We start from the raw sequence: 12,167 nt of genomic DNA, 5'->3' as shown, positions 1-12,167 counted from the left end.
AAAAATGGGTAAACAAAATTTGCAGATGATCCAAAACTACTCAAGATAGTTAAGTCCCAGGCAGACTGTGAAGAGCTACAAAAGGATCTCTCAAAACAGGGTGATTGGGCAACAAAATGGCAGATGAAATTCACTGTTGATAAATACAAAGTAATGCACATTGGAAAACAAAATCCCAACTATACATATAAAATGATGGGGTCTAAATTAGCTGTTACCACTCAAGAAAGAGATCCTGAAGTCATTGTGGATAGTTCTCTGAAAACATCCACTCAATGTGCAGTGGCAGTCAAAAAAGTGAATGTTGGGAATCATTAAGAAAGGGACAGATAATAAGACAGCATATATATTGCCCTCTATATAAATTCATGGTACACCCACATCTTAAATACTTCGTGCAGATGTGGTCGCCCGGTCTCAAAAAAGATATACTGGAATTGGAAAAGGTTCAGAAAAAGGCAACAAAAATAATTAGGGGTATCGAACAGCTTCCGTCTCAGAAGAGAATAATAAGACTGGGACTTTTCACCTTAGAAAAGAGACGACTAAGGGGGGATATGATAGAGGTCTATAAAATCCTGACAGGTGTGGAGAAATTAAATAAAGAAGAATTATTTACTCCTTCTCATAACACAAGAACTAGGGGTCACCAAATGACTAACAGGCAGCAGGTTTAAAACAAACAAAAGGAAGTATTTTTGCACACAATGCACAGTCAGTCTGTGGAACTCTTTGCCAGAGGATGTTGTGAAGGACAGGACTATAATGAGGTTCAAAAAAGAACTAGATAAGTTCATGGAGGATAGATCCATCTATGGTTATTAGCCAGGATAGGCAGGGGTGGTGTCCCTAGCCTCTGTTTGCCAGAAGCAGGGAATGGGCCACAGGGGATGGATCACTTGATGATTTCATGTTCTGTTCATTCCCTCTGAGGCACCTGGCACTGGCCACTGTCGGAAGACGGGATACTGGGCTAGATGGACCTTTGGTCTGGCCCAGTCTGGCCGCTCTTATATTCTTATCTTTTTAGTGACCTGTCCCAAGTACCATCAGATATGCAATACCACATGATTTTTCCGATCCAAGAGGGTTGGATAATAAGGTGACCAGATGTCCTGATTTTATAGGGACAGTCCCAATATTTGTTTTTTCCCCTTATATATTACCCCCACACAGTCCCGATTTTTCACACTTTCTATCTGGTCACCCTACTGGATAAGAACAGGGTATTTCTAAACATAGTGAGGTTCACCTAGCTCTAGCAGCGACACACAGTGAATGGTAACACTCCCAGGTCATCAGCAGGGATGTACTGCCAGTGTTTTCAACAAAGTCCCCCACTCCCTCACCCCCCATCTTTGCCACTTAGCGTGTGACAGCAGCACATGCGGTGGGAACCCATTCATTTCTACCCCTCCGTCACTCCCTCTGCCCAATGATACAACCACTCTCTCCGTAACCACAAACTTCCATTAAGCCGCCCTGGAAATATTTATTCTCTTTTCTGAAGAAAAAACAAACGGAGTTTGACAGTAGAATACAATGTTCTATTTGTATTTTGAAAGGTAGGTGTGAGTAGTGTCTAGGCATATCCTTCCCTAGGAAAATACCTGCCATTTGGTGCAATCTGGTCTATCCCAAAGGCAAAATATTTGCTCCTTGGAGGTATTTTTATGATCCCCAAGGATAAGTCACATCTCTGGAATTGATGATTTAAGCAATATCCAGACGCACAAACAGAGGCTGGGAAATCATCCCAACCTTCACTTCCATTTGAAGGCAGAATTTTTACATATGTGATCCTGGGACCCCCCCTCCAGCATGGCTTATGATTATGTAATGATTTCTTTTTGCCCACTCTTCGGATCCCAGAATCATCACAGCACCTCCACTAGTCTGCCACCCTATGAATGCAGGGACTCTATACAACAGCCAAAAGCTTCAGTTACACGCTACCTTTCACACATACACAAGTCAGATCTGCTGCTACTTGACATACTCTTTGTATAGCGTTTAAACCATTCCACTAACACACACAGAAGCTGGAATCACTGAAACATTCAGAAGTTGCACTGTGCATAGATTTTTTTTTAAAGGGCAAAACTGGGGAGGTTTTTAAATCAGAGGCTGCATCACATATTAAAAAGTAACTTTTAAACAGCACCTCATATATCTGTGCACCAAGCAGAGTGGGGGAGAGAACATCTACATGGTATATTCCTGTCTGTCTTTTTCTCTCTTTTACTTTCTCTCTCACCCTCCTGTTTTACTCTCTCTCTCTCTCCTCAAACTCCCCCTGCAGTAGGCAGCAGAATGGGACACTCTTGTTCCAAAGCCAGCCGGCAGCTGTCACACAGCAGAGGCAGCAAGCAGCCTGTGCAAAGAGTGAGCCTACTCTGTCATTTAGGATGACTCACTGGGATCTGGCATTAATTTCTCTTTTTCTGGTAGTGGACGGAGAACAACCAAAAAGCTACACTGGATCTGATCAAGGTAAGAGATTAACACGTCTTTTATGATATTATACCGCTGAGTTTGAAGAGGTGCCAAGCTCTGTACAGAGGCTGGCACTGGAGCTAATTCAGTGGGTGTTTTAACACCTGGCAGTACATGCCACCACCGTGCCTTCCTGGTGTTAACCCTGAGTATGCCATTCTAAGCTGCATTCACTAAATAGAAAGCCGGTGGAAATACAGCATTTAAAGTGCATTTTCCTCCTTAATGCAACTTTTATAACACCACCACCTGCCCCAGCGCATATGAGACGCATCTCAATGTTTCTAAATGATCAGGCATGCTTTTGTACTTGACTTCTGGGAATCTAGTGTGTCACGATTCTGTTATGGACTCCTTGCAGATTCATCCACACAACATTTGTTTCATCACTTTAATGAGTTGAAATTCCATAGTCCAAACATCTCCCTGGCACGTCTTCCCCAGCAAACCTTCTGAATGCAAATAGATTATATTCATTTTTAAGTCATTTTTAAAACTCTAGTACTTACTAAAACCACCAGAACAAGTCTGCTGAGCACTGTACTGTGTGTGTGTAGGCGTGCATACAAATTTTATCAATACATTTCTTTGCTGTTGATCAAAAAAATGCAGCATGGAGGAGAGTTTTACTTATTTGTTTTTGGCTAGGACAAACCCCCCCCCCCCCCCCCCCGATTCTTAAATTCCTGGAGAAATTCCCTTCTTCCATTTTCTGAGGAGGCATGTAATTTTACTGCTGCTCATACTTCTTAATTTTTGCTCTCTAATTGAAGCTTTCATCTAGCCTGTGTAGCCTCATCCCCAGCAAGCCAAATGCCCCATTTACCAACTGGGTTACTTCTAAAAAGTGGCACCATTAAATTAATCCTGCATTATGCTTCTTTCATGTCATAAACAGAACAGCAGACTAGCTGGTATCACAACACAGAATCCCATAATCTTAAGCTCGGATCCTTTATGGGTTAACTGTACTGAAGACACTTCTTTTGCACTAATTTCTCTTACCTGTTCTGTGGAATATCTTCTTTCAACTGTGACTGGATGTACTCTTATTTATCGCCCATTAAAAGGTGTTATATACAGCATTGCCTCATATACTCTGTTTAGTCAGACCTGTTAGGATTTGACTTTTACCTGAGGTTTTTTGGTTTTTTTAAAAAAAGCATTTAAAACAAGAGAACTTCCCTACAATTGTTAATATGAAAGAGTCTCTGTACAGACATGACCACAGGTCCTACATTGGTTGCGTCTAAGATGCTGACAAAACAGCAGTTAATGCTGATTACCATACAGTATTTGGATAGCCAGTAAGACCTATAGATTCTTGACATAGTGTATATATTTTTGGAATCAACTCTAGCTTTCTCCACTAAGGAAAAGATGTTAATAGACCCTTCTGTACCTACTGCCATGCCATACAAATGCCATACTAGTACAAAGCAATCTCAAAATTAATTGTGATTTAAATGTCCTTTTGTACCGATCTTCAAGAACAGGCAAAACAAAAAATATGTTTGATATTTCAGCAGGGATTATACCGTATCTTCTATTGGAATCAGATTTTCTTGTAAAATGTTCAGTGTGTATCAAAACTATACTTTAAGGTAATTCTTTATCACTTGCGGGGCTTACAGGCAGCTAAATTCATAAATGCCAAGGATTTTCACAGCCATTTCACCTTTCTTAATTCAATGGGGCCAGAGAAGAAAACAATCCAAGATACAGTTTGGTTGATAGATCACCATGATACTGCTTTTAAAGACTTAATACTCATGCTGTTTAATTATAAATTAGTAGTTATTTATTGCACTCAAACTCAGCCACTTGCTATGGTGGCATATGCCATGGTCTCCAGGGACTGAAGAGCTATATTTGACCATGTTGGGCCAATGTCTAGAATAAAAAGTATCTTATTCATAATTTTTTTCCCCCAAGAGACATCAGTATATGATCAGTTTTTAATCAGCATGGCTCCTTTTGGCTGGGAATTTAGTCTATTTAAAGGTAGACAATCCAGTGAGATAACACTTTTTTGTAACTTGGCAACAAGAGGGGAAAAAAAATCAAGTTACATCAGTCATGCATGGAAACCTTTGTATTGTGCTGTCCCATCCCCAGTGAATTAAATCCTCCATAAAGCTGATGTTCCAGACTTGTGAACCAGTAGGTTTAATATAATTAACTAGTCCACCCAGTTGTTCTAATTACAGGAGTCAGACTGCAGGAAGCCAATGCAGACTCAGCACATGTGCAAGGAGCTGTCTCTAGAACAGAACAGAGTGTCTTTTTTATTTTTTGAAGCTTCATTCTTGCAACATGCATTATTCACCAAAAAAAATGTGCCATTGGTGTGACCCAAATTCTGAGACTTGTAAGCTAATGGGAGGTTGTCTGCTTTTGTTCTGGGAGAGTTCACATCTGGCATTGTTCCATTTTTAGAGAAGAGTGAGTGTTCACTTTAAATGCCATTTAGCTCCACTCAGTTTATTGGTCATTTGGGTATTTTATTTGCTGGTGGGAGCTGGAAGAATAGCAAGTCACTGTAGAACAAGGTTAAAATAAGTTGCGTTGCTCTGTAAAGAAATGCTATCACGATGGCATCCTGTGCCTCTACGGTATTTCTGGAGTGCTCATCACCTTTGTATACAATTATTAGGGATGGCCCAAAACTGCCATGTTTGGATTTCAGTGGAAACTTCCCTTAATTGAGAGTTTGTTCAGATCTGGAGTTCTGGTTCAGCCAGTTGCAAAAGACAGAAAAGTAGGATTCTCGATCCAAAGTTTGGAGTGTTTGGAGCCAGAGTTTTGCTGTGGAACCATTTCTGATAGGAGCTTGGGGAGCCAGCCATTAACTCATGTTCGATGTTACTTTTGGCTGTGCCACCTCTGGAAGGAAGGGTTTCCAGAGTTATACTGTTATTACAGGCAGTTTCAGACTCTCAGCCTTTCTGAAGCGGCTGCATCCTGTCTGGAGGTTGTGCTATCCAAGGGACAGTAAACATATGGAAAGATGGCATAAAAATGGCATCCCATATAGGTGATAGGTAGCAAAATACTTTAACTGCCCCAGAGCCACTAAACTAAAGCAGAATGAAATGTTCATAATGAAACTTAAAACCAGATTAAATCTCACCTAGTTTGTGATTTAGAAACCCAGGCTAGTGTTCCAGAAGTTTTGCCATAGTTCATAACCTGTGTGGAGATAGATTTCTACCATAAACCTATTTCAGAAATTGTGGACATTTCATAAAGTTGCAACTCAAACCCTAATAAAATCAGCTACTTTGCTCAAATTTACACTTAGAGTTTTGGGTTTATGTGAATCCAAAACATCAATTCAAATATCAGGGGCTACAAGTAAACAAAACCCCTACATTTTGCACATCTGTGTTCCAGTGCTAAGGTGACATCTATAAGGAAGATCTCTGCTTCATTGCAGCTACTCTCCTGTACATGGGCTTGCCTAGAATGAGGGCCATATTCCATTCCTCCATTCTGCATCACATACTGTATTCCTCCTTTCACATTTTATTTAATCAAATTACGAACAAATCACAGATTCAAGTGACTACTTATGGAAATGAAACTCAAGCATCATTAGGAAGCGCTATGCATTGAACATGGTCAATATCATTACCATCTTATTGTATGGTACTTCATACAAGAACTAAATGATACCAACAAGTAGAATTCAGTGCACGTGTGCCATCGTAAGGCATTTGTAACCCCAAGACAAGTTGTACATAGACATTACTTTTAGAAGAAAAAGAAAAAGGACATCACATCTTGCCTATTTTACCTTCCCATGTGATTCTTCCAGGGCAGGACTTAGTTTCAGAATGTCCTTAAACAATATCTAGTCCCCACCAAAGATAAAATCTAACCTCAGTCTAGGCCATTTCATAGGAATGAAAGTCATGTATCATCATCATCATGCAAAACGTCCATACAATACTTACGATTAAATGTTAAACATAGCTTGCTTTGATGAGAGCAATCTCTGTTTTCAGATGGGTACAGTTTGACTAAACCAATCTTTAGGTTCAAATGCATTTGAAATTAGGGATGAGCGATCCAATTTGGATTAAGTAAGAGCTGATTTGCACCTTCACCCCAAACTGAACAGCTACATTTTATTAAAGCTGACAGGTTTTATAAAAAGTTGGTTTAAGCTTAGGTGCTCAGCACTTTCAAAATCATGCTCAAAAGATGTACACAATCTCGCTTAAGAAAACCTGCTCTCGCAGGTTCTCCAGCCCACTTCTACAGAGTTAAGCACATATGGGTAAGATTCAAGTCAACATTCACAATTTCAGGATTTATCTTAACCTCTGAACATTTAATTCATTCTTCACTACTTCATCCCATTTCTTCTGATAGCATTTTAATTCTGCATTATGCAGCAGTATATAAAATGTTACGTATAATGGGGATTAGGGCTGTCAAGCGATTAAAAATTAATCGTGATTAATTGCGTGATTAAAAAAATTAATCTCAATTAATCGCGTTGTTAAACAATAATAGAATACCATTTATTTAAATATTTTTGGGTGTTTTCTCCATTTTCAAATATATTGATTTCAATTACAACACAGAATACAAAGTGCATAGTGCCTACTTTATATATATTTTTATTACAAATATTTGCACTGTAAAAAACAAAAGAAATCGTATTTTTCAATTCACCTCATACAAAGTACTGTAGTACCATCTCTTTATCATGAAAGTTGAACTTACAAATGTAGAATTATGTACAAAAAATAACTGCATTGAAAAATAAAACAATGTAAAACTTTAGAAGTCCACTCAGTCCGACTTCAGCCAATTGTTCAGACAACCAAATTTGGTTAAATTTACAGGACATAATGCTGCCCGCTTCTTGTTTACAATGTCACCTGAAAGTGAGAACAGACATTCGCATGGCACTGTTGTAGCTGGCGTCGCAAGATATTTACGTGCCAGATGCGCTAAAGATTCATATATCCCTTCATCTTCAACCACCATTCCATAGGACATGCGTCCATGCTGATGATGGGCTCTGCTCGATAAAAATCAAAAGCAGAGCGGACCAACGCATGTTCATTTTCATTATCTGAGTCAGATGCCACCAGCAGAAGGTTGATTTTCTTTTTTGGTGGTTCAGGTTCTATAGTTTCTGCATCTGAGTGTTATTCTTTTCAGACTTCTGAAAGCATGCTCCACACCTCGTCCCTCTCAGATTTTGGAAGGCACTTCAGATTCTAAAACCTTGGGTTGAGTGCTGTAACTATTTTTAGAAATCTCACATTGCATTTTGTCAAATCCACTGTGAAAGTGTTCTTAAAATGAACCTGGGTCATCATCCGAAACTGCTATAACATGAAATATATGGCAGAATGCGGGTAAAACAGAGCCAAAGACATAAAATTCTCCCCCAAGGAGTTCAATCACAAATTTAATTAAAGCATTCTTTTTTTAATGAGCATCATCAGCATGGAAGCATTTCCTCTGGAATGGTGGCCGAAGCATGAAGAGGCATACAAATGTTTAGCATATCTGGCATGTAAATACCTTGCAGTGATGACTACAAAAGTGCCATGTGCCTGTTCTCACTTTCAGGTGACACTGTAGATAAGAAGCAGGAAACAGCATCTCCTGTAAATGTAAACAAACTTGTTTATCTTAGCGATTGGATGAATAAGAAGTCGGACTGAGTGGACTTTTAGGCTCTAAAGTTTTACATTGTTTTGTTTTTGAGAGCAGTTATGCAACAAAAAACTGCATTTATTAGTTACACTTTCAGGATAAAGAGACTTCACTATAGTACTTGTATGAGGTTAATTAAAAATACTATTTCTTTTGCTTATCATTTTTACAGTGCTTATATTTGTAATAAAAAATAATATAAAGTGAGCACTGTACACTTTGTATTCTGTGTTGTAATAGAAATCAATATATTTGAAAATGTAGAAAAACACCCAAAATATTTAATAAATTTCAATTGGTATTATATTGTTTAACAAGATGATTAATGACGATACATTTTTTAAATTGTGATTAGTTTTTTTGAGTTAATCACGTGAGTTAACTGCCATTAATTGACAGCCCTAATGGGGATACCTACAATGGGATTCACTCCTTTCTAGCTGCCATTTGTATTTAACTCTTGGTTACTATGAGGATCCTTGATGTATAAAAATATGGCATATGTATGACCATTCCTGATCCCCTACCATGCATGGCTGTCAGCCAGACAGATGTTAAACTAAATGCTGTATTTTAAATAAGAATACTACAATATATCCCTCCTTATTTTTTCAACTCTGATATAAGCTCGATAATTCTGCTTGACAGACTCTTAAGCAAATTATATACACATAACAAACATTGAGAGAGATGTTTAAGGTCGCAAAGACCAGAACTCAAAAGTTAGGAAATGCCAGAATTAAAGTTACTTGTACTTAAAATAATTAAAGCAAAAAGCTTGTGTGCCTCTCAGTCCCACTTTCTTGTCTTGCCATTGGGCTATTTGAAAAATGCCCATAATTTTCCTGGGAATTTTTTTTAAAAATGGTTTGTTTAGTTGAAATTTCCCAAGGAAACATAAAAAACCCTCTGAAACTTTCAGTTTTTAAATACAAATTTGGTAAAAACAAAAAAAAAAGTTGTTAGGGCTTGTTTAACTGAAAACAAAAACTTTTTTTTACTGCAAACTTTTCAGTTTTTCTTTGAAAAAAAATCTAAATGTTTTAAAATTAAACATTTTTTTCTGCAAAATTTGTTTATGATAAATAGCGAGCTTTTGATTTAATTTTTGGCAGAGTAATTTCAAACAAAACAAACATTGACCAACTCTAATTAACAGCTTATCATTTAAATACACTCTGCTTTTAGCTAGAGCTGTACAAATCTGAAGTAATTCCATTCGTGTCATTTTCAGAGTGGAAACACACTAAAGAAAATGTGAAAAGCCATCCAAACCAACATGCTTGCTCATTTGCATCCATTTTATCCATTGGGACCCCACGGATGGCTTCTTAGGAGAAGGGCGATTGTACTAGCCCTCCCAATTCAGAAAACACTTCTCCTGTCAATGAATATGACTCCCAACTTATATAAGTTAACTCTTAGCCATGTTCCTTCTCATCCAGATTCCTATCTTGGGCAGACACTGGAAGGGTAATGAGACTGCAGAATTTGGGCTAAAGGGGAAAAAATTCATTAGCACACTGATGATATTAAACCCCTCAAGTTGCATCACTTAAATGAACAGGAGGAGGCAACAAGAACCCTTACGTGTGGGATGCCCGGAAGGATAAGTAATAGCTCACAGTACTATTCCATGATTTGTGGGAGACTAAGGAGCAAACTAACCAAATTCTGTCCATCCTTGCCACATCTCGCCTCCATTCTCTCCTATGGGCCAGGTTCCCTGGCCAGACTGTGTTTCCCATGATGCACCACAACAAAGGACATCCATGATGCACCTGTTTCCCCTCCAAAAGGGGAAAGAAACTGTGGTGCATCATGGAAGATGTAATCCGACCATGGAGCCTTGCCTTCAGAGAAATATGGAAGCATGAGGCACTTGAACAATGATGTCCATGAAACAACATGGCAGCACTTCCAAATCAAGGTCCCCCGCCCAAAGAAGCTCTAATTGAAAGTTGGTCTAAAACAATCAGCAAGGACACTCTAATTCCTGTCAGTCGCAAAAATCCCCAACTCCTGGAGACGGGACACTAGGTGGGGAGGGCTCTGAGTTACTACAGAGAATTCTTTCCTGGGTCTTGCCCACATGTTCAGGGTCTAACTGACTGCCATATTTGGGGTCAAGAAGGAATTTTCCCTGTGGTCTGCTTGGCAGAGGCCCTGGGGGCACAGGTCACTTGCAGGTTGAAACTAGTGTAGATGGTGGAGTCTCTAAAGAAATCTTTAAACCATGATTTGAGGACTTCAGCAACTCAGCCAGAGGTTAGAGGTCTATTTCAGGTGTGGGTGAGGTTCTGTGGCCTGCAATATGCAGGAGGTCAGACTAGATGATCACAATGGTGCCTTCTAACCTAAAGTCTAGAAGTCAACCAGCAATATCAGCTGTGTCTCTGTTCCCTAACGAGGCCTCAAACCAGACAAACAAGGATCGTGATCACTGCTACACACAGTACACCCCATGTAGTTTCTAATCTCCACACTTTATGCATTGCTATTTTTGCTGTATTAAAACTCCAGAGTAGCAGGTGCTGCCTTCTAAAACCTCAACTGAGTACAGGGCTGAGAGTTTTTAATTCTTTAAAAAAAAAAAAAGTCCCCAAATCCTTTTCATTATCTTTATGCTGGTTACGTGTGTCATTTAATAAAAATTGCCTGGTTTAGTTCTTTGTTTATCAGCTAATTATTTAATATTTGTTGACACTGAAAGGCATTTGCCATCCATTGTCACAAATAACTAAATGAACCAAATCTGCTTATCTGATTATGCTGTTCCTCATTATTTTCTTCTGCCTTCAATTTTAGTATGCTCAGCAAATTTGGAAATCCTATTTTCAGCATTGTCATTCAAATGGGATTTGACCCCTTCACCTTGCAGCCTAGAGGCAAGGGTGCAATCAGCTGTGCCATAATGACATCATGTGAGAATGTGCTATGTATCCAAGGATACATGTATTAAAGAGGTAGTGCAAGTACTTGATAGCAAAGATGGTATGCTACCTTATGCCTCAATCCATGTGAGACTGTCAGATTCAACAGACAGCATTTTGTTAAAAATAGGAATTTCAAACAACATTCATAGTTTCTGGTTTTATTATGTTGTTAGGCCCCTCCCTTTGACCATCAACCCCATATTTTAGTCAACAATGCCACATATTGACCCTCAGCCAAGTGAACGGTGGTCGAATTTCTAACCTATCCCCTTCTTTTTTAGTGCAGGGGGAAATTATTGAGTTCACTGGAACATAATTTATCCTCCTTCTTACCAAGTTTGTCATAGAATCTTCAACTGAGAAACTTGGTATGCATGAACAATTCAAGAACCAAAACCAAGACAAAACGCACCCTCTTTCCCCCGACCCCTCTTTTGACCATCAACTGAAAAGTACTTTCATTCAATAGCATTTTATTTGTTTGTTTTGCCAGAATTATAGTTTTAATTTACAAAAAGACAAAGAAACTAAGATTGCTGACATGTGTCCTCTTCATTCAGTTACAAATACTGTAGTAGAGACAATTTACAGAGAGAAACGAAGAGCAAGCAGAGGAAGAAGAAACATATTAGATCACAGAGTCCAGGCCATATAGGAGACCCCTGACAGATGATGTATCTGATTTTAAAATTGATCTTAGACTTAACATCTGCTTTTAGCTCTGTTCTATGTATACAAGTAGTACATAGCATTTTGTCCCTGCTTTCTCTCCTCCTCCACCATACAGGGCTTTAACTACAGAGTTATCTTTTGGGTAACAAATTCTTTGAAGTATGCATCATCCAAGAAGTTTTTACACACAGGACAATTTTATCATCCAGAAAAAGACTCCAACCAGAGGAGAAACCGCCCAGAACCAACTTCTTACTAATAGGGCAGAAATTATGGAGAATGTGAAAGTAGTATGGAAGCTTGGTACCTTGGTATCTTCAAGCTACTTGAAATCTCTAAGGGATGGGCTCACATATAATGCAGAATTACAAGAAAGTA

The 12,167-nt window shown here is 38.8% G+C and overlaps 1 protein-coding gene across 4 annotated transcripts in view; it reads left to right on the top strand.

Moving 5' to 3' along the window:
- Window positions 1-2,338: 2,338 nt before the first annotated feature.
- Window positions 2,339-12,167, top strand: part of RASGEF1A (RasGEF domain family member 1A) — a 258,373-nt gene continuing 248,544 nt past the window's right edge. The window contains exon 1 of one of the 4 annotated variants that reach the window (XM_037904241.2): window positions 2,339-2,493. The gene's annotated coding sequence lies outside the window, so the exon portion shown is untranslated. The remainder of the gene's footprint in view (window positions 2,494-12,167) is intronic. The other 3 variants (XM_037904242.2, XM_027829475.3, XM_043550871.1) reach the window with 3 other exon arrangements.

The sequence above is a fragment of the Chelonia mydas genome, chromosome 7 (assembly GCF_015237465.2).
Source record: "Chelonia mydas isolate rCheMyd1 chromosome 7, rCheMyd1.pri.v2, whole genome shotgun sequence".
Classification (NCBI taxonomy): Eukaryota; Metazoa; Chordata; order Testudines; family Cheloniidae; genus Chelonia; species Chelonia mydas.
This window is presented reverse-complemented; position numbering and strand designations above follow the sequence as displayed.